A 25,440-nucleotide genomic window follows, 5' to 3' on the forward strand; every position below is an offset into this window, starting at 1 on the left:
AAGGGCAACAGCAAGGGCAACAAAATGGGAAAAATAGCCTCCAGGAGCAGTGGATTCGTAGTGCTGATACCGAGCCCCAGTGATATTCCAGGAGGAAAAAAAAAAAAAAAAAAAGGATACCATGAAATTCTATATGAAAAGTACCTCTCTGTCCAGGAGATCACTCACCCACTACAACACACATTTTACCATGTGTGAGGACCCCTGAGGACCCCGTTTTGTCCCCAATATCACTTGAGCTCACCATACAGAACACTAGGGGGAACTCTTAAGAACAGTGCTGTGGTGTCTCTTATCTCTCTGTCTTTCTCCCCCTTTCTGTCCATCTGAAATTAAAAGACAAAAAAGATGGTGGGAGCAGTGAATTTTACATGATCAAGTCTCTACCACAGCAGGAAACTAAGAAAGAAAGAAATAAAGAGAAAAGGTGGGAGGGAGGGAGGTTGGTTTGGGAGGGAGAGAGAAAGGACACTTAACACAGCTTGACTCATACTAGATGAACAAGAAACACTTCTATCCTTGCCCACTTTCCCCATATCAACATACTAGATCAGATCTCTCTAAATCTGCTTAGAGGATGGCGAATCAAATAGGAACGAGATTTTTCTCTCTCCTCTCAGGTGTCAGTGTTCTCAACACTCTCAAATAATGGGCAAAGGCACACACTCTAGGGTCAGGCTTTCTGGGTTTCAGTTTTAACTCTGATACTACTTGAATTTATTGGTCAAATGATTTAACTTTCCTGAGTCTTATGTCTGAATCTATATCCTGTGGATATTCCATGCAATCCATATTGATATATGAATAGTCCTTTAAAATTAGTATCAGTGTCAACCCTACTATTCATGGAGGAGAGAGAGAGAGAGAAAGAAACAGATGATAGATGAAAGAGTTCCATAATAGAAAGTGAGTGTATGTGTTTCAATAGGTACCTTTCAAAAACTAACATGAAAGCAATCTATTAAATTAAAGAATAACACATTAGATAGAATAGTTTTCATAGTGTCCTTGGAAAAAGGAAAAATCTTAAAGGATATTTTACAGTGACCTAGATTTTCTTTTTCTGGAAAGAATCATCTATGGTCAGAGAGACCAAGTCAGAGAAGCATTGCTGTTTCAGAGACACAGGCTTAGCTCCATGCTGGGCTCCAATTTTAGACAGTCTTCTTAGAATGGATGCACCTGGCTGTATTGATAAGCACAGGACTGTCTCATGGTGTCTTTGCTTTTAAAATGACATGCACCATTGATGAAAGATCAGCAACTCTTAAGCATTTACTTTTTATACATTTGAATTAACCACCTACCATATACAAGACAGTATGTAAATATACACCAATTTAGAATGAAGCACCGCCTACTCTCCTGAAGAACATCATTAATAAAATCATCCAAGAGTCATTAGGCTTCTACTGATAATAACATTAGCATTCTACTATCTTCTGCAATTTCTCTTTTCCCACAATGTATTTTTACGTTCTAGAAGTTTAAAGCCTATACAGATTTTATTTTAGAGTCTCTACTGAGAATTAATCTACTGTTTACGAACTAGCATATAATTGAGGCTCAGGATTTTATCGAAGGAAAAAAATTCTCTTTCATAACAAAAATAGAAGCAAAACCTTTACTGGTAATTTTGAGGAGTCATTATTTTGGAAGAACAATCATAAACAGCCAACGAGAAGAAAACGTTATGAAAACTGCATTTAGTTATTCAGCATCTTCCTGTCTCATGTCAACTAGAGTGCACAAGAAAAATGATTCTGTTTGAATCTTTAAATGGTTAGAAACTACAGGGGGACTTTTGTTGACTTGGGTTGTATGTGTTTTTAGTGGTTCATTTTATCAAGATTAAATTGATCTTGGCTCCTCAAGATTTAATTTATATTAAAGTTATGTGCCTCCTTCGACAAAGATCCCATGGCATTTTGTACATGAAATTTCACGATATTTCCAAGCACGTTCCATCATTGTCTGTGTGTCTTACATCGGTGTGAAAATATAAATTCTATTAAGTACAAGCACTATTATTCAGTCTAGTTTAATACCTAGTATGTAGCTGGCACTTAGCAGACATTAACTGAAATTGACATAGAAAAAAAGGAAAGGAAACTTTATATTTTTATCCTTTGTTTCTTTTGCTATAGAAAAAAAAAAAAGGGAGAGCAGGGAGGGCTGGACAGTGGCACACCCCATTAAGTGTACAGATCACCACAAGCAAGTCAACAGGTTTCTGTCTCATTCTCCCACTCTATCTTCCCTTTCTCCTCTCAATTTCTCTCCTGTCAAAGAAAATCAAATTGCCCAGAGAGAACAGTGATTTGTGACATCGATACCAAGCCCCAGCAAGAACACTTGTAGTAAAAAAAAATATATATATATATACAAGGAAAGAAGGAAGGTAGGGAAGAAGGTAGGAAGGAAGGGAGGGAGGGAGGGAAGAAGGAAGAGGAACAAATGGAAAGCAAGTATTGATAAATAAAATGTTGTCTAAATTAAAAACAAAGCAGGAGACCTCACTGATGTACCCTGAAACCCCACATTTCCAGAGCCCTGTCCCACTAGGGAAAGATAGAAACGGGCTGGGGGTATGGACCCATCTGCCAACATCCATGTCCAGTGGAGAAGCAATTACAGAAGCCAGAACTCCCACCGTCTACACCCCAGACTGACCCTGGGTCCATGCTCCCAGAGGGATGAGAAGAGGGAAGCTTACAGTAGAGTGGATGGGATATGGAACTCTGGTGGTGGGAATTGTGTGGAATTTTGCCCCTCTTATTCTATGGTCTTGTCATATTTTTATTTTTTATTTTATAACAACAAAGGCTTTGGGGCTGGGTGATGGTGCACCTGATAGAACACACAAATCCCCATGTGCGAGGACCCAGGTTCAAAGCCCTGTTCCCCACCTACAGAGAGAAGCTTCACAAGTGGTATGGCAGTGCTGCAGATGTCTCTCTTTCTCTCCCTCTGTTTTCCTCTTTATTTCTTTGTGCCTTGTAAACCATTGTACTATCCCTGTGGTCCTATTTCCATCTGTATCAGAAAAAAAAGGGGGGGGGGAATGAAAATAACAAAGGCTTTAAAACTTTTTTCACTTATCTAGATACTTAATATCAAGTTTATTTTTGACATATTTCTGTGTGTGTGTGTGTTTCGCAGATAGTCTCTGCCCTTGTGGATGGATGTTACCACATTTATTCCACAAACTTTTTAAGTCAAGTCATAAAAGAAGAGTAAGAAATAGGAGCACAGCAATAACCCACAATGTATCAAGGGTCAGTGACAGCATTTTCATCTTCAGGAGAAGTGTTTGAGAATGAATTCAAAGAACTGCTGGAAATGCCCGTAGGACTTCTTAACCACCACCTCCCATCCCCCCCCCCCCCCCCCCCCCCCCCCCGCCTCCAGGGGATACAGTCAAAGAGAAAGTTTCAAAGTGTTGTGGAAGGGGTCAAGGCAAGTGAGCAAAACCCTGGAAGGAGTCTTTGTAATGAATAACTGAAAAGCTGCTTTAAGCCATAAAACATCTGTGCATTTTTCATCGTACTTATTTATTTTGTTGAATATAGTCTTTTAGAACGTTCGTTCTTCTCAGTCCATAAGTCACATCTGCATATAGTAATTTTCTTAATTGTCGCTAAATCTTGTGAGGCTGACCCCACTTCCTCACTGCGGAATGAAAGTCGTAAGGATAATGAGCCATGAATAGAGTGTCAGAGATATGCAAGCTTTCATTTCTCACACAGTCATTTTCAGCTGGGGCTGACAGAATAGTTAACATTTTAAAATGTTAATGAAATCACCAAAAACATGACTTTTCAGCTCGGGCTTGGAGTCTAGAAAAATCATTTCTTGTGGCAGACTACATAGGTATAATTACAGGTAAAAAAAAAAAAAATGCAGGGAGTCGGGTGGTAGCGCAGCGAGTTAAGTGCTTGTGGCACAAAGCGCAAGGACCCGCCTAAGAATCCCAGTTTGAGCCCCCAGCTCCCCACCTGCAGGGGAGTCGCTTCACAGGCGGTGAAGCAGGTCTACAGGTGTCTGTCTTTCTCTCCCCCTGTCTGTCTTCCTCTCCTCTCTCCAGTTCTCTCTGTCCTATCCAACAACAACGACATCAATTGTAACTACAACAATAAAACAATAAGGGCAACAAAAAGGGATAAATAATAAATAAATAAATAAATAAATAAATAAATAAATAAATAAAAATGCCAGTGCAAATGTCTATCGTAACTAAATAAAAGACAAAATCACTAGGATCATGCTCACAGCCTGCTCTTTAACAATTTACTTGTAAGGTTTCTTTAAATTAAATACTTGTTATTTATGCAATTATGTTTTCTATGTCACTTGGCAATGACTCCACAAATACATATGCAAAGGTGTCTTTCTGGGGGCCAGGTGGTGGCACACCTGGTTAAGTGCACACATTACAATGCACAAGGACCCAGGTTCAAGCCCCCAGTCCCTACCTATAAGTTTGGGAAAGCTTCATAAGTAGTGAAGCAGGGCTGCAGATGTCTCTCTGTCTCTCTCCCTCTCTATCTCCCCTCCCTTCTCAATTTCTCTCTGTCTCTATCCACTAATAAATACAAAAATAGTTTTCTTTCTTTGTTATTGTTATTCAGTTTATTTATAAACTACAAAATATCGACAAGACCATAGGATAAGAGGGGTGCAATTCCTCATAGTTTCCATCACCAGAGTTCCATATCCCATTCCCTACCTTGAAAACTTCCCTATTCTTTATCCCTCTGGGGGCATGGACCCAGGGTCATTATGAGGTGCAGAGGGTGGAAGGTCTGGCTTCTGTAATTGTTCACAATATATTTTTTAAATATGTCTGTTCAGCCAACGACTATTTGTTCAGTAGGGTAAGTCAGACAAAATGAAGACTTGCATTCTGCAATGATGGAGCTCACAGTCTAGCACACAGACCAACAATAAGAAAAATAGTTATAAAACAATGGACTATGTGATTCATAAAATTAGAGACATAATTAGGTACACAGAAGAGGGAGTGACGAACTCTTTTAGAGACTTGGTGTTGAGTGAGAAACATGGAATTGGATCTTAACAAATGACTAAGAATGGTCTCCTACAGAAAGAACAATTTCAACTGTAGGAATGACATGTAAAAAATTCACCAAGAACTAAAAGAGAATTACAGTGGGAACATAGACTGAGTATAAAGAGAATATGGCATTATTCTGGAAAAGAATTCATTGGAGAGCATGTTATAGCAGGCTTTGATGCCAGGCAAAGGAGTTTAATTTTTTTGTCACAAAGTGAATGCCTGTGGAATGGTGGAACATTAGCCATGGCTTATTGATTAAATCATAATTCTGTAACAAATTAATCAAATTGAGTAATACAGCATAAAAGCCATGAGAGTATTTTTTTTAAATCAACAGGATAAGAATTGTCTTTATTTCTCAAAACTGATTTTAGTTTTGCAAATATTTACTTGCTTAACATATTATGAACACCAGACTCTGGAGAAAATGAGTAGAAGTTTGAAAACTTACCTGCCATTTCTGGATTAAAATTTGCCTATGTTGAAAGCCCTGGATGTTGATGAATCTGTTGTTCCTGGAGAAAGAGCTCCTTGAGTTCCTCAGAACCTGGTAAGGCAACCAGGCTTTAGAATACCAAGAGTCTAGACACTGATAGACACCTGATTCCCCTTAGTCTACAATGTATCATAATATTTTGATAATTAATCATAGTCCTAATAGTCAGGCTTTTAAACCAACTGTAGAATCCTGATTCTCTGATGTGTGTATCACTTGCATTTTCAATTCTATAGCAAGTATGCTGTGGTTAAGTCATTTATTCATTCACCAATATTTGTTGAAACTTACTAAAATTAGGACTTATCCTTTTCTTCTTTTATTATTATTAGTGATTTAAAGTGATTAACAGGATTGTGGGATAGGAAGGGTATATATAATTCCATGTGATTCCCACCACCAGAGTTCTGTATCCCATCCCCATCCATTGGAAGCTTCCCTATTCTTTATCTCTCTGGCAGTATGGACCAATGATCCATATTGGGGGTACAGAAGGTGAAATGTCTGGCTTATGTAATTGCTTCTCCACTGGACATGGATGAGGATAAGTTGATCTATACCATCAGCTTGCTTCTTTCTTTCCCTATTGGGATAGGGCGCCGGGAGGTGTGGTTCTAGGAAACATGGGTGAGAATCATCTGCCCAAGTCAGGTTGGCATAATGGTAGCATCTGCAACTTGGTGGCTGAAAAGCATTATAATATGAAGCAGAACAATTTAATAATCAAGATCCTAAAGGCAAGAATATAGCAGATGAGAGGAATACCAAAGAAGAACACTTGGGACTGAAACAAGTCAGGACTAGAACGACTTCAGGAACCCACCAAATCACCAGTGAGTGCAGACATGTGTGGCTGGTGGACAGACAGGAGCCTAGGGAGAGATTAAGTGGCTGGTAACAATCCAGCAGTTTACCAGTTGAGACACCACATCCAGTGTGTTTCACCGACAAAAAGATGGCTGAAGGGAGGAGAGGACTCCCCTGAGACTCACCAAATGCAACTGTGAGTATCTATTTCTATTGCCCTCAGAATCTGGAGTAGTGGTGGGGAGGCCCTGTGCTGACACCAGGGGACAGAGAACTAACCAAGAAACTCAGGAGAAGATCAATACCTCAGTGGCATACTGGTGGGGCTGTGAAAGTCTCTTTGCATAACCACTGGATTATCTCAGCCACACCCTGCTTTATCTCTTGGTCAGGAGTCAGTGATTAAGCTAAAAAGCCTATTTCTAGTTTAAAAAACCTCAGGTTCCCATAGCCTGCAGGGAATAAAAAGCACAAAAGAGGCTTTTAAGCCACTGAGCTCCAACTCAAGGATTAAAATACTATTGAAAAAACTGCCAATTTCCACAACTGTGAACCCTTTAATTACCTTACTTAGACACAAATCAATCCAGGCAAGAGTAATCAGTAATTTGAAAAGTACTGAGAGAGGGACCTCATAACATAATATGTAAAATGGTTAGACCAACAAAAAGAAATATTAGAGAAATGAACCAGGAGAAGAGTCCAGCTAAAAGCCCCCCAAAGGATGAAGCACAAAATAATGAGATCAACATTCAAATACTACTTAAGGAAATAATCACAGGAGTGAGTAAAGAGTTTGAAAGAATTGCCATCAGAAATGCAGAAACAACAAATGAGACTCTAGAAGATAATACTAATTAAACTCAAGGTTATTAGAGAGCTGAAAGCTGAAATAGCTGATGTGAGAACACATCTAGCTGAACAAGCTAAAACAGAGTAACAAAATAGGTGAAATCCAGAAAACAGTAGAGGAGAGAGAATAGAATCAATGAAGCTGAAGACAGAATTAGCAAGATTGAGGATGAATTAGAAACAACTAAAAAATAAGTAAGAGATCTTAAAAAGAGAATAATAGATACTGAAAACAACACCAGAGGCCTATGGGATGACTTCAAAATAAATAATATACACATTATTGGCTTACCAGAGGATAAAAGAGAGGGAGGGGAAGAAAGCATTAATCAGGACATAATAGTTGAAAACTTCTCTAGTCTAGACAACATCAAAGACATAAAGATTCAAGAAGCCCAGAGGGTCCCAAACAGAATTAACCCAGACTTAAAGACACCAAGACACATCATATTGAAAATGGAAAGGAATAAGGATAAAGAAAGGATCCTGAAGGCTGCAAGAAAAAAACAAAGAATCTCCTACAGAGGAAAACCCATAAGATTAGCAGCAGACTTCTCTACACAGACAATGCAGGCCAGAAGAGAATGGCAAGATATCTATTGAGTGCTTAATGAGAAAGGCTTTTAACCAAGACTACTGTATCCTGCTAGACTGTCATTCAGACTAAATGGAGGTATAAAAACCTTCTCAGACAAGCAACAGTTGAAAGAATCGACTATCACCAAGCCTGCCCTGAAAGAAGTTCTGGAAGTTCTATAAAAAGTCAGACCACCATAAATAGGCCATATATCAGAACACTCTTCTTCTTCTAGCGTTTGCCCTTCTTCCGTAGCCAGTCAACAGCGTCAGGTTGAGCCTGATGTAAAGTTTCGAGACCTCCTTTGAATTTGGAGAGGTGGCAGTTGTTGACTATGTGGGTCATAGTCTGTCTGTAGCCACAGGGGCAGTTCTAAAACTCTACAAGAATGGCGTTAAAATATCTTCAATCTTTGATATCAGTAAATGTCAATGGCCTGAATTCACCTATTAAAAGGCACAGAGTAGGAAGATGGATCAGAAAAACAACCCAAAATACGCTGTCTACAAGAAATTCACCTAACTCAACAAGACAAACACAGACGCAAAGTGAAAGGATGGAAAACTATCATACAGGCCAATGGCCCACAGAAAAGGGCAGGAACAGCTATTCTCATATCTAACATAATAGACTTTAAAATAAATAAAATTTTAAAAGATAGTAATGAACACTGTTTAATGCTCAGTGGATCAGTCAATCAAGAGGACTTAACAATTAGTAACATCTATGCACCCAATGAGAAGCCATCTAAATACATCAAACATCTTCTGAAAGAGCTACAGCAATATACAACAGCAGCATAGTCATATTAGGAGACGTCAACACCCTACTCTCTCAACTTGACAGAAAATAAATGGCATGAGGGAGCTAAGTGAGGAGATAGATAAACTAGAACAATTGGACATTTTCAGAGTCATTCATCCTAAGAAACTGGAATACACATTGTACTCAAGTTCACATGGGTCATTCTCAAGGACAGAACATATGTTAGGCAACAAAGACAGCATCAGCAAATTCAGAAGCATTGAAATCATCCCAACCATCTTCTCAGACCACAATGGATTTAAACTAACACTTCACAATTAACAAAAGATTAGTAATAGTCCCAAAATGTGGAAGCTCAACAGTACACTCCTTAACAATTACTGGGTCAAAGAGGAAATAAAGGAAGAAATCACAATGTTTCGAGATTCCAGTGAAAATGAAGACACAAGCAATCAAAATATTTGGGACACAGCTAAGGCAGTACTGAGAGGGAAGTTAATAGCCATATAGGCACACATCAGGAAACAAGAAAAAGCACAGATAAACAGCCTGATTGCACATCTTAAAGACCTAGAAGAAGAAGAACAAAGGAACCCTAAAGCAACCAGAAGGACAGAAATCACTAAAGTTAGGGCAGAAATAAATAACATTGAAAATAAGAAAACCATACAAAAAATCAGTGAAAGTAAATGTTGGTTCTTCAAAAGAGTGAACAAAATTGACAAACCTTTAGCCAGACTTACAAAACAAAAAAGGGAGAAGACCCAAGTAAATCAGATCATAAATGAAAGAAGAGATATCACAGCAGACAGCACAGAAATTCAACATATCATGTGAGACTTCTATGAACAACTATATGCTACCAAGCTAAAAAACCTGGAAGAAATGGATGATCTCCTAGATACATACGAACTTTCAAAATTAAGTAAAGAAGAACTAGATAATGGGAGTTGGGCTGTAGCACAGCGGGTTAAGCGCAGGTGGCGCAAAGCACAAGGACCGGCATAAGGATCCCTGTTTGAACCCCAGCTCCCCACCTGCAGGGGAGTCGCTTCACAGGCGGTGAAGCAGGTCTGCAGGTGTCTATCTTTCTCTCCTCCTCTCTGTCTTCCCCTCCTCTCTCCATTTCTCTCTGTCCTATCCAACAACGATGACAACAACAATAATAACTACAACAATAAAACAAGGGCAACAAAAGGGAATAAATAAATAAAATAAAATATAAAAAAAAAGAAGAACTAGATAACATGAATAAGCCCATCACAGCTAATGAAAGTGAAACAGTTATCAAAGACCTTCCCAAGAATAAAAGTTCTGGTTTTACAAATGAATTATATAAAACTTTCAAATAAGAACTAATACCTCTACTTTTAAAAGTCTTCCAGAAGATTGAAGACACTGGAATACTCCCTTCCAGCTTTTTTGTTTTTTTTTACAATAAAAATCTTTATTTAGGTTTGGTCAGTACAGGTAAGATATATACTGGGGTCACAGAGCAATTTGCATCAACAGTTCATCAAAATCGAGGATAATCGAAGGTAACTATGCACACGGGGTTGGTTTTTTTTTTGTTTTTTTTTAACATTCAGTCACCTAAAGAGAAAATGCACAGATGTGTGGTGGGAAAACTATCTAACATTGAGACTACTGGGACACCCACTCCCTGCACAAGCCCAACATTGAGCAACAAAGCGACTGTCCCAGGCAAGCTGGCCTGCTGGAGTCTACTGACAGCAGGGGGAGGGGAGGGGAGTGGGAGCGGGGCGCCCTTCCAGGGCACGGCACGGGGGCTGGACACACAGATCTGTACAGAGATGGCACTGTTATTTATACTGGAGGGAAAGGTTTCCATTTACAGTTTCACATCAACTCATAGAGAAATAACTCGACCCTACAAAAAATGTCCTTTTAGCAACATTCAAATTAACTGTTAAAATTTCCAAAGGGGCAGAGGCACAGAAGCCGAGAAGAGAAGGGGGCAGGGGAGGAGAAGGGAAGAAGAAGAAGAAGAAAAAAAAAGCAAAACACACACCTGCGAGGGAAGGCAAGCTGCGACAAAGTATGCTCTCGTTTTCTGGACAGTAGCCTCTCCCCAACTAAATGACACTGGAGAAAAATTTTCTGGAAAAACAAACAAAACAAAAAACAACAAACCAAAACAGAGAACGAAACATTACAAAACCGAGCCCTGCACGCTGATGGAGGAGTCCAAGCCGTTCTGCACGTGGTATGAAGCCAACATCACTTTGATACCAAAAGCAGACAGGGACACAACCAAAAGAAATAAATAAAACTACAGCAGACCAATATCTCTGATGAACATAGATGCTAAAATATTGAACAAAATTCTAGCCAACTGGTTAGAGCAATATATTAAAAGGATTGTCCATCATGACCAAGTAGGGTTTATCTCAGGGATGCAAGGTTGGTTTAATATACGTAAATCAATCAACGTCCACCACATCAACAAAAGCAAGACCAAAAACCACATGGTCATATCAATAGATGCAGAGAAAGCCTTTGACAAAATCCAACATCCCTTTATGATCAAAACACTACAAAAAATGGGAATAGATGGAAAATTCCTCAAGATAGTGGAGTTTATATATAGCAAACCTACAGCCAACATCATACTTAATGATGAAAAACTGGAAGTATTTCCTCTCAGATCAGGTACTAGTCAGGGCTGCCCACTGTCACCATTACTATTCAGTATAGTGTTGGAAGTTCTTGCCCTAGCAATCAGGCAGGAGCAAGGGATTAAAGGGATACAGATTGGAAGAGAAGAAGTCAAACTCTCCCTATTTGCAGATGACATGATAGTATACATTGGAAAACCTAAGGAATCCAGCAATGATGATTTTGGAAATCATCAGGCAATACAGTAAGGTGTCAGGCTGCAAAATTAACATTCAAAAGTCAGTGGCATTCCACTATGCAAACACTAAGTTAGAAGAAGTGGAAATCCAGAAATCAATTCCTTTTACTATAGCAACAAAAATAATAAAGTATCTAGGAACAAACCTAACCAAAGCAGTGAAAGATTTGTATACTGAAAATTATGAGTCACTACTCAAGGAAATAAAAAAGACACAAACAAGTGGAAACATTATCCATGTTTGTGGGTTGGAAGAATTTATGATGATTCAAAATGAATATACTACCCAGAAACATATACAAATTTAATGCTATCCCCATCAAGATTCCAACCACATTTTTTAGGAGAATAGAACAAATGCTACCAATGTTTATCTGGAACCAGAAAAGACCTAGAATTGCCAAAACAATCTTGAAAAGAAAGAACAGAACTGGAGGCATCACACTCCCAGATCTCAAATTGTATTTTAGGGCCATTGTTATCAAAACTGCTTGGTACTGGAACATGAATAGACACAGTGACCAGTGGAATATAATTGAGAGCCCAGACGTGAGCCCCCACACCTATGGACATCTAATCTTTGACAAAGGTGCGCAGGCTATTAAATGGGGAAAGCAAAGTCTCTTCAACAAATGTTGGGAAAAAATGGGTTGAAACATGCAGAAGAATGAAACTGAATCACTGTATTTCACCAAATACAAAAGTAAATTCCAAGTGGATCAAGGACATGGATGTTAGACCACAAACTATCAGATACTTAGAGGAAAATATTGGTAGAACTCTTTTCCACATAAATTTTAAAGACATCTTCAATGAAATGAATCCAATTACAAAGAAGACTAAGGCAAGCATAAACCTATGAACCTACGGGACTACATCAAATTAAAAAGCATCTGCACAGCAAAAGAAACTACTACCCAAACCAAGAGACCCCTCACAGAATGGGAGAAGATCTTTACATGCCATACATCAGACAAGAAGCTAATAACCAAAATATATAAAGAGCTTGCCAAACTCAACAACAAGAAAACAAATAACCAAATCCAAAAATGGGGGGAGGACATAGACAGAATATTCACCACAGAAGAGATCCAAAAGGCTGAGAAACACATGAAAAAATGCTCCAAGTCTTTGAATGTCAGAGAAATGCAAATAAAGACAACAATGAGATACCACTTCACTCCTGTGAGAATGTCATAAATCAGAAAAGGTAACAGCAGCAAATGCTGGAGAGGGTGTGCTCAAACTGGGATCCTTACGCCGGTCCTTGCTTTGCACCACGTGTGCTTAACCCACTGTGCCACCGCCCAACACCCAGAATTTTTTTTTTTAAGTGTGAAACTATAGGTGGCAATACAGTATCTCTGTTCTGAATTCCAAAGTCATCTCTAGGAACCATTTCATTCTCTAAACACTATAACCCTTTAGATGGATGTTTGACTGGTAACTGCATTACCCATTGCCATAACTATACGAAGGGGTTACTAGGAGGGATGGCAGCACCTGGGCAAATGCCGGAGTCAGGTTGAAAAAGCTAGATTGAATGAAGTTGGGCACCATATAAAGTCACCTCGAGTTGTCCAAGGAATGGGCATGGAGAGTTCGTAATTGTAGAAGAAAGTTACGGTTCACACCAAAAAGCAAGAAGAAAGGAAAGCAAGCTAATGACATAGGACATAGATCCAGCTAGCATGTGGGAGCAAACAGCGCCCATTTTGCAACTGTGTCATATAGAAGAAGGGGTGAGGAGAGGAGAAAGAGAAGGAGCAGAAAGAGGAGGAGGATGCTATAGTCTCGTGTCTGGTTAATAGATGTGGTGACACACACCAACAGGAAAAAAAATCCCCCAAAATGTATAAAACATGGCACAGTCATGTAGATTACTATATTTGACATCTTAAGGGGAGAAAAAAAATCAAGAAGGACAAGAGCTATCCTTTTACTTATGAATAACTGAATTTTGCAAATATTGTCAAAACACAGACCCAGGTGATTCCTGTCTGTGGACAGACACATATTGACTATGTTATTAAATTGCTGTTGTATATTGACTGATAGAAAACTTCTTTAAAAGATGATATTTTAAGTTGTTTTAAAAAGACAGTGCAGGGGGTCGGGCGGTAATGCAAGCACATGTGGCGCTAAGCGCAAGGACCAGCGAAAAGGATCCCGATTTGAGCCCCGGCTCCCCACCTGCAGGGGAGTCGCTTCACAGACAGTGAAGCAGGTCTGCAGGTGTCTCTCTTTCTCTCCCCCTCTCTGTCTTCCCCTCCTCTCTCCATTTCTCTCTGTCCTATCCAACAATGACAACATCAACAATAAATCAACCAGGGCAATGAAAGGGAAAATAAATAATAAAAAAAAAAATTTTAAAGACAATGAAATCAGGGATTGCAATGTATAGGGCCCTCTGATCTGAAAATGGAAATTTAACAATTTCCAATTCCTGTTAGATTTCTTATCATCAGAGTGGTTTCCTGTTGACCAATTTCTATCTTTAGAAATAAAATTCATTATTCAAGGGAAAATGCACTAGAATTTTAATGCTTCAGGCAGTCTCTAAATTGCAAATGCAAATACTTCCTGGGTGACTGAGCCCCATTCTTGTGGCAAATGATAAAAGGTTCTTTAACAGATACACGTATGATTTGAGCAAATGACATGTGTTTAATTGCATCTATCCACAAACATCACTGAGCACTTACTCCAGCCTGGCACTGTGTTGTGCCTCAGATCCAGATATGACTCTTTGAGAGGATATGCTTGAATCAACACTGAAGTCTCTTTCATCTTAATAGCCTACAGGGTTGGGAAGCAGAGCAGTGGGAAAGGGAGGATTTGCTCACTTTTAGTGACTATGTACTAGAGACTCTTTTGCAGTGTGACAAATGTAAAAGTCCATGCCTTTGGAGATAGGATAGCCTAAAAAAAAGGCCAGGTTGGAGTTAATCAGCTGACAATTACCAATTCTTTATGGTGTTACGGAGTGTTGGAGAGGACAGTTCAAGAGTCGCTTTGCATGGAGCTCCAGACACTTCCCGCATTGGGGACTGGTGAGATAGTCCACCTTGACCTCTCACTCTCTATCTCGGCCTCATTTTCTCTGTCTTAAAAAGAAAAATAGTGAAGGAAGAAAGAAAGGAAGGAAGGAAGGAAGGGAGGAAGGAGAGAGGGAGGAATACAGGAAAGAAGGAAGAAAAGAAAGAAGAGAGAGAGATATCATCTACATTTGATGTTTATGGGTAGAATTGTTCCATATATAGAAAATCAAATCAAAACAATATTATCTGACCCAATTAGACCACAAGTGAAGTCTGTAGCTAAGATAGCAAATTGATTTCATCAAAAAAGAGAGGCAGATTCTACAGAGACCTGTTTCCAGGAAATCAACTACAGAGTAAAAGCTGGGCTGATAACAACTGGCCTATAGATAGCTAACGTGTCTCCAGAGTCACTTCAAGAAGGAAGGAAATGATCAAGAGGTTCAAGCCCCCAACCCCGACCTTGATGAGGGAAGTGGTGGAGCCGTGATGCAGGTGTATCTCTTTCTTCTTTCTCTCCCTCTCCAGCTCTCTTTCTCCACCTCTATCCACAATTAATTAATTAATTAATTAATCAATTTAATTAGGTGCTCTCGGTGGGAAAAGGACTGGGAAGAATGTCACTAAAAATAGCACAGCCAAAGATTCCTAATCAGGCAAAGGCAAAAAAAAAAAAAAAATCAAGATAAATTCTCACAGATTAGAAAATATTTTAGAGTTTGATGGAAGGTAAAAAAGCCTCACATTCCTAGGGGGTGGGGGGATATTAAACATGATGAGATGATCATGGATAAAGAAACATCTCATTTTTTTTTCAAGAGCAAAGAGAATGATCATACAGATTATTTTAATGATTCAGAGAAAATCCCCAAAGGGAAAAAGAAAACTTTAAGGTTTTTTTCAGAACAAAATAAATACTCACATGTACAGACAAGATTAATGGAAGACAACTCTCGGGAGGAAGCAAAGATAAGAGAACAATTTTCTTTAAAAAAAAAAGTGAAATAAGAAGATATAGTTTATGAGTGAACCGAGATTAAATAGCATTAAATGCATGATCTTTCATTACTGGGCATTGATGAAGATACTGAGAATAGTGATGCATGTAAACAGCACAATGAGAGAATCAGAGGTTGCCAATTTGAAGCATGAGAACAATGGAGTTATTGTAGAACTAGTTTAAAAGGAAGAAAAAGATATAATGTTACAATAAATATAAAACATAATGTTACTTAAACTTTATGTGCTGGGTAAGACAGAAGAAAAAAACAAAAGGTAACAAGTTTAAAAATCTGTAAGAACCTGACAACAGTATTTTTAGTGGCAGAGCTTTATCTGATTTTAGTTAATTTTAGGGCAAATAAAAGTTTTAAAAAATAGATGAATAAGGGAGCTGGGTGGTGGCTCAGCATGTTAAGCACACCTGTGCCAAGCTCAAAGGCCCAAGGATTCCGGTTTAAGCTCCCCACCTGCAGGGGAGTCTCCTCATAGGTGGTGAAGCAGGTCTGCAGGTGTCTGTCTTTCTCTCCCCCTCTCTATCTTCCCTGCCTCTCTATTTCTCTCTGTGTTATCCAACAACAATGACGGCAATAACAACAACAAGGGTAATAAAAATGGCATCCAGGAGCAGTGGATTCACAGTGCAGGCACCAAGCCCCAGTGATAACCCTGGAGGCAAAATGAATTTATTATAAAAAGGAATGGGGCCAGGTGTGTTGGCACACCTGGTTGAGTGCACTTGTTACAATGTGCAAGGACTCAAGTTCAAACCCCCAGTCGCCACCTATAGGGGGAAAGCTGTGGGTTTCTCTCTGTCTCTCTCTCTCTCTCTCTACCTCTTCCTACCCTCTTAATTTCTGACTGTCACTATCCAATAAATAAATATCATTAAAAATTTTAAATAAATTAATAAGGTCCAGGAGATATAGTTCACTTAATAGAAAGTACATCCTGGGGCCAGATGGTGATGCACCTGGTTGAGCATACCTGTTACAATGTGCAAAGACCTAGGTTTAAGCCCTCAGTCCTCACCTGCAGGGGAAAAGTTTTGTAAGTGGTGAAGCAGGACTGCAGACATCTCTTTGTCTCTCTTCCTCTCTATCTTCTCCTTCTTTCTTGATTTCTGACTGTCTCTACCCAATAAACAAATAAATATTAAAATCAGGGGGCTGGGCGGTAGCACAGTAGGTTAAGCACACATGGGGCCAAGCTCGAAGATCAGTGTAAGGATCCCAGTTCCAGTCCCCGGCTCCCCACCTGCAGAGGGGTGACTTCACAAGCGGTGAAGCAGATCTGCAGGTGTCTTTCTCTCCCCATCTCTGTCTTCCCCTCCTCTCTCCATTTCTCTCTGTCCTATCCAACAACAGTGACATCAATAACAACAATAATAATCACAACAATGATAAAACAAGGGCAACAAAAAAGAAAAAAACATTTAAAAAGATTAAATCAAAAAGGAAGTAAATATTACCATGTGTGTAAGCTTCAGGTTTAACCCTGTCATCATATGGAAATACCACAATACTGAGGGAAGTTCCATGAAAAGTGGAACAGTATCTCCATCTCTCTCTCTCTCTCTCTCTCTCTCTCTCTCTCTCTCTCTGTGTCTGTCTATTCCCATCTCTCAGAAATTAAGCTCATATTTAAGCTAGACCCTCACTACATTGGAAGGAGCTTCTGTGTTCTCATGTCTTTCCCTCTATCACTGTCTCTGTCACTATGTGGGGGAAAAAAGCAACTCAGGACTGGGGAGAAATAGCAGAATGGTTATGCAAAGAGACTCTCATACCTGAGGCTTCAAGATCCCAGGTTCAGTCCCCCACACCAGCATAAGCCAGAGCTGAGCAGGGCTCTGCTAAAAACAAAAATAACATTCAAATCACATCACCTTGCCATTTTTGCACAACTGTATTTACTGTTGACTGTAAACCATCAATCCCTCCAATAGAAAGGAAGGAAGGAAGGAAGGAAGGAATGAAGGAAGGAAGGAAGGAAGGAAGGAAGGAAGGGAAGCAGCAGAATAGTAAAGTCCCATCAGCAGAAAATAACAATAATAATTATTAAGTAATAAGTAATAAGCCATGATTCTAGAGACCATAAACACTCTTCATTTAACCCATTGAAAGTTTACCCAAAATGATAGTATTCTAGCATGCCAAACATGTTATATTCTTAAACATCAGATTTTTGTAAATGAATAACACTAAATCTTTCAGTTGAAATTGATCTAAAACATTTCTTCTGTGAAGCTTTTGCTTTCTTTATATGCTTATAAGAAGACCTTTTAGGCTGGGCCTATTTTTCAGCAAAGAGTGTGAGTTATAGTACACCTGCTCTGAATGGATAAAGCCCTGAGTTAAATTTCCAGTACAGATTTAAAAAAAAAAATTGTATTTTGAAAATAACACAATAAAAGTTTTCTAACATGAATCATAGAGGAAGACTATAAGATCTATAGTTTACTTTTCAAATCTCCTGAATGAATTAAAATAGAAAAGTGCCACCACAGCAGCACCGGGGAGCTCCATGGATGGTGGCGCAGTCCTCCTCTCTACTCTCTGCTCTCCCTCCTTCCTCTCTTTCCCCCATTCTTACTAAACCAAAAACAAAAAAACAAACAAAAAAAATGGATTCATAAGACATTTCACTGGTATCCTGTATGTAGGAGGTCTTGAGTTCACTCCTGACTATATTTTTTCTGTCTTTCCTATTTTCTTTCTCCCTCCTTCTTTCTTTCCTCCTTTCTTCCTTTTTAATTTTTTTTTTTTTATAAAAAGGAAACACTGACAAAAATCGTAGGATAATGCCGTCAAGCTTGGAGGTGCCTCTTCCCGGGCACGTACTCTCTGGGTTGGAGAGAACTCGACCGGAGCCAGCCTGGGCTGCTACTCACTTGGTGACATGGGAGAGATGACTCTAACTCATGGCAGAGTGGCAGTGCAATGTCTTTATTGATCTGAGAGACAACACTTTTATATGATAGACCCGGAAGTGGCAAGTTGGAAATGGAAATGGCTAGGAAAGGGGTGGAGAAAGGCAAAAGGGCACTGGGAAGGTAGAAACTTCCTTAGCAACTGTTGCGAGGGTTTTAACTAGTGAGGTTAATGATACCCTGGAGGCAGGGAGGGTCTTGAAAGATAGATCAAAGGAATGGAATGGGGGGGAGCTGGCTTAACAATTTCCTGACAGGATAAGAGGGGTACAACTCCACACAATTACCACCACCAGAACTCTGTATCCCATCCCCTCCCCTGATAGCTTTCCTATTCTTTATCCCTCTGGGAGTATGGACCCAAGGTCGTTGTGGGGTGCAGAAGGTGGAAAGTCTGGTTTCTGTAATTGCTTCCCTGCTGAACATGGGTGTTGACAGGTCAATCTATACTCCCAGCCTATCTCTCTCTCTCTAGTGGGGAACAGCTCTGGGGAAGCAGAGCTCCAGGACACATTGGTGTCCTTTCTTTCTTTTTTTCTTTTTCTTTCTTCCTTCCTTTCTTTCTTTCTTTCTTTATTCCTTTCTTTCTCCTTCCTTCCTTTATTCCTTCCTTCTTTCCTTCCTCTTTTTTATTTTTTTGGCTCCAGGGTTATCACTGGGTTTCAGTGCCTGCATTACAAATCCACTGCTCCTGGAGGCTATTTTTCCCCTTTTGGTGCCCTTGTTGTTCATCATTGTCATTGTTATGATTATTGTTGTTGTTATCATTGCTGCCATTGTTGTTCGATAGGACAGAGAGAAATGGAGAGGGGGGAAGACAGAGAGAGGGAGAGAAAGACAAGACACCTGCAGACCTACTTCATGGCTTGTGAAGCCACCCTCCTGCAGGTGGGGAGCCAGGGGCTCAAACTGAGATCCTTACACCAGTCCGTGTGCTTTGCACCATATGCACTTAACCCACTCCACTACTGCCCAGCACCCTGTTCTTCTTTTTCACTAGAGTAATTTTCAGCTCTGGCTTTTGGTGTTACCTAGGATGGAGCCTGAAACTCTGGAGCCTTGGGAATGAATTCCTTTTGCATAATTATTGTGCTACCTTGAAGCCCTGGGCTCTGCACTTAAAAAAAAATAAATGTGAGGGAAAGAGGAAGAAGTAAACTCAAGCAGTTTTATCCTTTAGTTCTTTGTGTTCAGAGGCTATTATTGCTGTAGTTTATATCTGTTACCAAATGACCTGTCTTGCTCTGAAAGACAACTATCAAATGGTTTCACTCATTTGTGCAATATAAAGAACTAAAAGACATGAACTTATGTAAAAAAAAAAAAAAACTAAGAAAGTTGTGATCTATATACACAGTGGAATGCTGCTTAGCTATTAAGATAATGAATTCACCTTGGAAGGAGCTTAAAGGGATTATGTTAAGTGAGATACGCCAGAAAGGGAAAGATGAATATGGGAGGGGAGGTGGCATGTGTAGAATGGTGCCCATGTCCAGGGATCCAGCTGTCATAAATTCCAGAGACCAGGGGGAACCTGCCCTTGTCTTGACCTGAAGGGAGATTTGGGGGTCAACTCCCTTGGACCTCATGGAAACAATGGCCTGGGCCTGGACTTTCCAGGACAGTGGACCCATTCTCCAATAGGGAGGGAGAACGAAATCATTGTAATGACCTATAAAGCCTTGCTTTCAGTTTTCCTTGACCTCAAGTGTATCTGACACAATGCCTCTTCAAGGATATTGGACTTGCCCTCCGCCCCCCCCCCAGAAGGAGCTCTCATTTTAGCAAGATGTCTTTTGGCTTAGTTCCTTCCCTTTTTTTCAGCTCTCTGTTCAAGTATCACTTCACAAAGGCCTCTCCTGCCACTCTAGTCTATCATTCCATTTCACTATCATAAACTATGACATCTTATCTCTTTTATTGTACTTTAATTCCCCCTCCCTTTGCACTTTGCACTGACACCCCATGCAGATTACCTGTCCGTCACATTTATTCTCTTGCTTTCACTGGAATACGTGCATAGACTTTTGTCCCTTTTCACTATTTTTCAAATCCCCAGCCCCTTGATTAATTTATGGCACATATAAACTACTGTTAAATGAATAAATTGTGGGGTATTTTTTTTACATCTTTATTCACTTGTTCTAATGAATAAGAGAGTCTTTTTAATTGTTTATCAAGTTTTATGTGCAGATGACTTCTACAGTATATTTTAAATATTTTAAGCACCGATCTTGTTTTTGCTATGATTCATTTCATAGACATTTTTACATAATTCACAAAGTACAAATTTTATCTCAGCTCCTAGTCAGATCAACAGACTCTTTTCAACACTTTTTCTTAATTGGTGAACTTAACTGGAAGTTTTGACTGAAATAATAAGTTACTTTAATGCAATATTTGTGTGGTCATGGGACTTGACTACCCTGGGCAAATTTATTCAGAGAGAAAGAAATACCACAGCCTCAAATCTCCCTCTAGTGTGGTAGGAGCTAGATTCAACCTTCAGTGCAAACTAATTAATGAATTTCATTCCTTCAGGCTGAGTGATAGCTCATAGGATTTGTTGATGTGGCTGGGGCCAGGGGTGTGGGGTGAGATATATGCCTGAAACGCTTTGCTAAGCACTCAGCACATGCAAGGCACAGCATTAAGCCACGTTCTCCCTCACAGAGTGAGATCCAGGCCCTCACCATATCTATCATCACAGAACTACTGTAATATTCTAAGTGGTTTCCTAATCATTGTCTCTTCCTTCTTATATATGCATCTTACCTGTCTCCAAGTCAGTCTTAGTAAGGCACAATCCTGGCTAATTCATTATGCTGCTCAGAAATGTCCATAGCTACCTTTCTCCTAGCAAATAAAACTTGAGCTCCTGAAGATAGATATGCTACCCCTCTGTGTTGTAGTTGTAATTTACACTTTTGTTTTCTCACATTTCCCTACCATGCTTGTGGATTAGATTGTTGGGTAGACCATTCCCTGTTAGAGTTTCCACCTCCTTACTTTGCCTCATTAATATTGGACGTCTATCTAGGCTGAAAGTTTTATTGGACGTCTATCTAGGCTGGAGCAGCAGTAGAGTGATTTGCACAAAGATTGGTGATATTATTGGTCACTTGACCCAGATTCTGAATTTCTACTACAGCATTTTTCCCTTTATTGAAGGGATTAATGGTTTACAGTCAACAGGAAAAATACAGTCATTGGTCCATTTATAATATTTCTCAGTTTTCCACATAACACGATAACCCCCCACCTAGGTCCTCCTCCGCCATCATGTTCCAGTACCTGAACCCTCCCCAGAGTCCTTTACTTTAGTGTAATACACCAACTCCAGTGAAGTTCTGCTTTGTGTTTTCCCTTCTGTTCTTTTTCATTATTATTTATTCCCTTTTGTTGCCCTTGTTGTTTTATTGTTGTAGTTATCATTGCTGTCATTGTTGTTGAATAGAACAGAGAGAAATGGAGAGAGGAGGGGAAGACAGAGAGGGGGGAGAGAAAGATAGACACCTGCAGACCTGCTTCACCGCCTGTGAAGCGACTCCCCTGCAGGTGGGGAGTCGGGGCTCGAACTGGGATCCTTATGCCGGTGCTTGTGCTTTGCGCCACCTGCGCTTAACCCGCTGCACTACAGCCCGACTCCTTTCCCTTCTGTTCTTATTTTTCAGCTTCTGCCTATGAGTGGGATCATCCTATATTCTTCCTTCTCTTTCTAGTTGATCTCACTTTACGTGATTCCTTCAAGCTCCATCCCTACCGCAACAATTTAAGATTATTTTTCTTCTTTTTTGTAATCTCACATTGTTCTATGGATTTTCACTGAACTGATATTCAACTAAATACTCCCGGCCTTCCTTATTTCTATGGCCTTCCATTAAACTTAGTTTCATACCTGCTTTGTGAGCTACATTCAACCCTATATGTGTGGCCAACTTTAAGTCACTCTAATTGAAGACCATGTATCTCTTGATTATACCACCTTCTTTTTACTTCTACTAAAATTACCATGGCCCCTTTCTACTTTAACTCCCCTTATAAAACAAGCAGAGAATAAAGAAACAAGAAAATTAGAGAAGGAACAGTATTCCTCACTTGAGAGACTATCATCAGCCCCTCTTTCTTCCAAAACATTTTTCTATATAGCCAGCAGGAGATATTTTGCAGACATAAGATGCTTTAGTTCCTGATGCTTATCATCATGAAGCTTGTGCTCTGTGTGTCTGACTCCCTGCACTGGTCAGCTTTTTCTGGTCAATGGTAATTCTTTAAAAACTCAGCCACTCCTTCAAGACTCCTCTAAGAAGTCTTCCTTGTCACTCCTCGAGTTGAATCTATAAGTATATTTGTTATCTGTTTCAAAAGTGCTCAAGTTTATGTTAGTCATGAGAGTCACTCCATCAGTTTAGAATTGCAGGTGCACTTCTCCCTCTCCCCATTATTAGGTTCTGAGATCCTCAAGCACGATGAGTGTGTCTTTCCTCTCTGTAATGCTACTGCTTAAAGTGACTGGTATTCATATCACTTTAAAGTTATTCCTGACACTTCTGTTTTCTTCTTTATCCAAGATGAGACAAGGGTAAAATAAAAAGGGACCTGGTAGAAGCAGGCTTAAGAAAAAAAACAGATTTTGGGAGTCCGGTGGTAACGCAGTGGGTTAAGAGCACATGGTGCAAAGCGCAAGGACCAGTGTAAGGATCCCGGTTCAAGCCCCCGTTTCCCCACCTGCAGGGAAGTCCCTTCACAGGCAGTGAAGCAGGTCTGCAGGTGTCTATCTTTCTCTCCCTCCCCCTCTCTGTCTTCCCCTCCTCTCTCCATTTCTCTCTATCCTATCCAACAACAATGACATCGATAACAACAACAACAATAAAAAAACAAGAGCAATAAAAGGGAAAATAAATAAATTTTAACAAAAATTTTTTTTAAAAAATTGGAGCTGGGCAGTAACACAGTCAATAGAGAGCACACACTACAGATCTGGAGGACCTGACTTCACCCCCTCATCACCTGAGGGGGGGAAGCTTCACAAGTGGTGGAGCAGTGCTGCATCTCCCTCTCTGAAATGTACATGTCCAAAAAGAAAAGAGAAGGGGAGGGAGGTAGTTAGTAGGCATCCTGGGGTCAGCATGCAGACACCAAGCTCCAGAAACAGCCCTGGTGGCAACAACAGCTATAACAACCAAAAAAAAAAAAAGAGAGAGAGTAAATAAGAAAAAGCAAGATTTCAAGCTTTTGGGGTTATTTTAATGTATATATTTATTTGGTGAACATTTAAACATTGTTGTTACTACATTACAAATAATATATCATAAAGGTCTGTAACTAAAAATTATCCATGAGATGACATTAACTGATTCTCGTTGGCAAACTGAAAATAAAATAGACAAAAGTAATTTGTATGGGGATTCTGAAGCCCAATAATATATTGAGGGCCGGAGATATTATCTAACCAGCAGTGGACTCTCAGTCAAGGAAAACTGAAGGCGTTTAGTCCTTGATTGTTTTGCCTACAAATAACTGAGTGTTATCCTTCAGTGAAGGCCATCATGAATGCTACTTAGCACCAACAGTGAGAAAGAGGTTTCACTGAAGTATATAGTCCATAGGGTCTGAATGATTTCTGAAATGTCCTAGTCATTGACTTTCTTCTTAAAAATCTTTAGTTATGGGAGTCAGGTGGTAGCACAGCGGGTTAAGTAGAGGTGGCACAAAGCACAAGGACTGTCGTGAGGATCCCAGCTCCCCACCTGCAGGGGAGTCACTTCACAGGTGGTGAAGCAGGTCTGCAGGTGTCTGTCTTTCTCTCTCCCTCTCTTCCCCTCCTCTCTCCATTTCTCTCTGTCCTATCCAACAACGACAACATAATCAACAACAACAATAATAACTACAACAATAATAAGAAAACAACAAGGGCAACAAAAGGGAAAATAAATACTTTAAAATGTTTAGCTATTTTTATAAGAGAGAAGGAGGGAGGGAGAGAGAGAGAAAGAAGGAAGAGGCGGGAGAGAGGGAGGGAGAGGAAGAGAGGGAGAGGAAGGAAGAGAGAGGGAGAGGAAGGGAGAGGAAGGCAGAGAGAGATAGAGGGAGAGGGAAGAAGAGAGAAATAGAGGGAAAGGGAGGAAGAGAAAGATAGAGGGAGAAGAGAGAGGTAGAGGGAGGACAAGAGAGGGGACAGAGGGAGGGAGAGGAAGAGAAAGGGAGAGGGAGGGAGAGGGAGGAGGTGAGAGATGGAGGAAGAGAGGTGGAGCTGGAGGTAGAGGAGGAGAGAGAGTGGAAGAGTAAGAGAATGGGAAAGGGAGGAAGAAAGGGGGAGAGAAGAGGGAGAAAGGGAGAGGGAAAGGGATAGAAGAAGGGAGAGAGAGATCAGAGCACTGCCGAGCTGAACTTTGGCTTATGGTGTGCCAGAGACAATGCAAATATTGTGTTCTCACGTGTTACGCTATCTTATATCCACTTGTGTTCTGAGATATTTTCAGTATAAATTAATTCAGTGGTGGTCTCTGAAGTTTATTCTGTTAAAAAAAAAAGATCTGCAGTTAAGGCTGGTAAAATAGCTCACTTGGATAGTGTGCTGCCCTGCCATTTTCAGGACCCAAGTTTGAGCCTGGCCCCCACTGCATTGAAGGAAGATTTGGTGCTGTGGTCTTTTTTACACAGTCTCCCTTTCTGTTTCTATCTTTAAGATCTCTATAATCATTAAATCCAACATATTTTCAAATAATAGAAAGCTTTGCTTTCCTGAGCACTAGACTGGCAAAATGACAACCTCCTCACGACTAGTCTTGCTGTTGGCTAGACCAGCTGGCAAGCACACGTGTTGACAAACCTCCGTGTCGATTGCTCTTCAGAAAAAAAACATAGTCCCCCCCACCTCGTGAAGCTCTTAGCTAGTTATCGACTGATGAATCTGTTTATTTTAAAGACTTGGCTCCTTGTCTAAAGAAGCAGAAAAGTGTGTTAAGCCCAGGATAACTCTGATTGCATTACTTGTTACACAACAGAATTCA

The 25,440-nt window shown here is 40.0% G+C and overlaps 1 protein-coding gene across 4 annotated transcripts in view; it reads left to right on the plus strand.

Moving 5' to 3' along the window:
- GRIN3A (glutamate ionotropic receptor NMDA type subunit 3A) overlaps positions 1–25,440 on the plus strand; it is a 256,842-nt gene that overhangs the window by 81,155 nt on the left and 150,247 nt on the right. The window lies entirely within an intron of this gene.

The sequence above is a fragment of the Erinaceus europaeus genome, chromosome 10 (genome assembly GCF_950295315.1).
Source record: "Erinaceus europaeus chromosome 10, mEriEur2.1, whole genome shotgun sequence".
NCBI lineage: Eukaryota > Metazoa > Chordata > Mammalia > Eulipotyphla > Erinaceidae > Erinaceus > Erinaceus europaeus.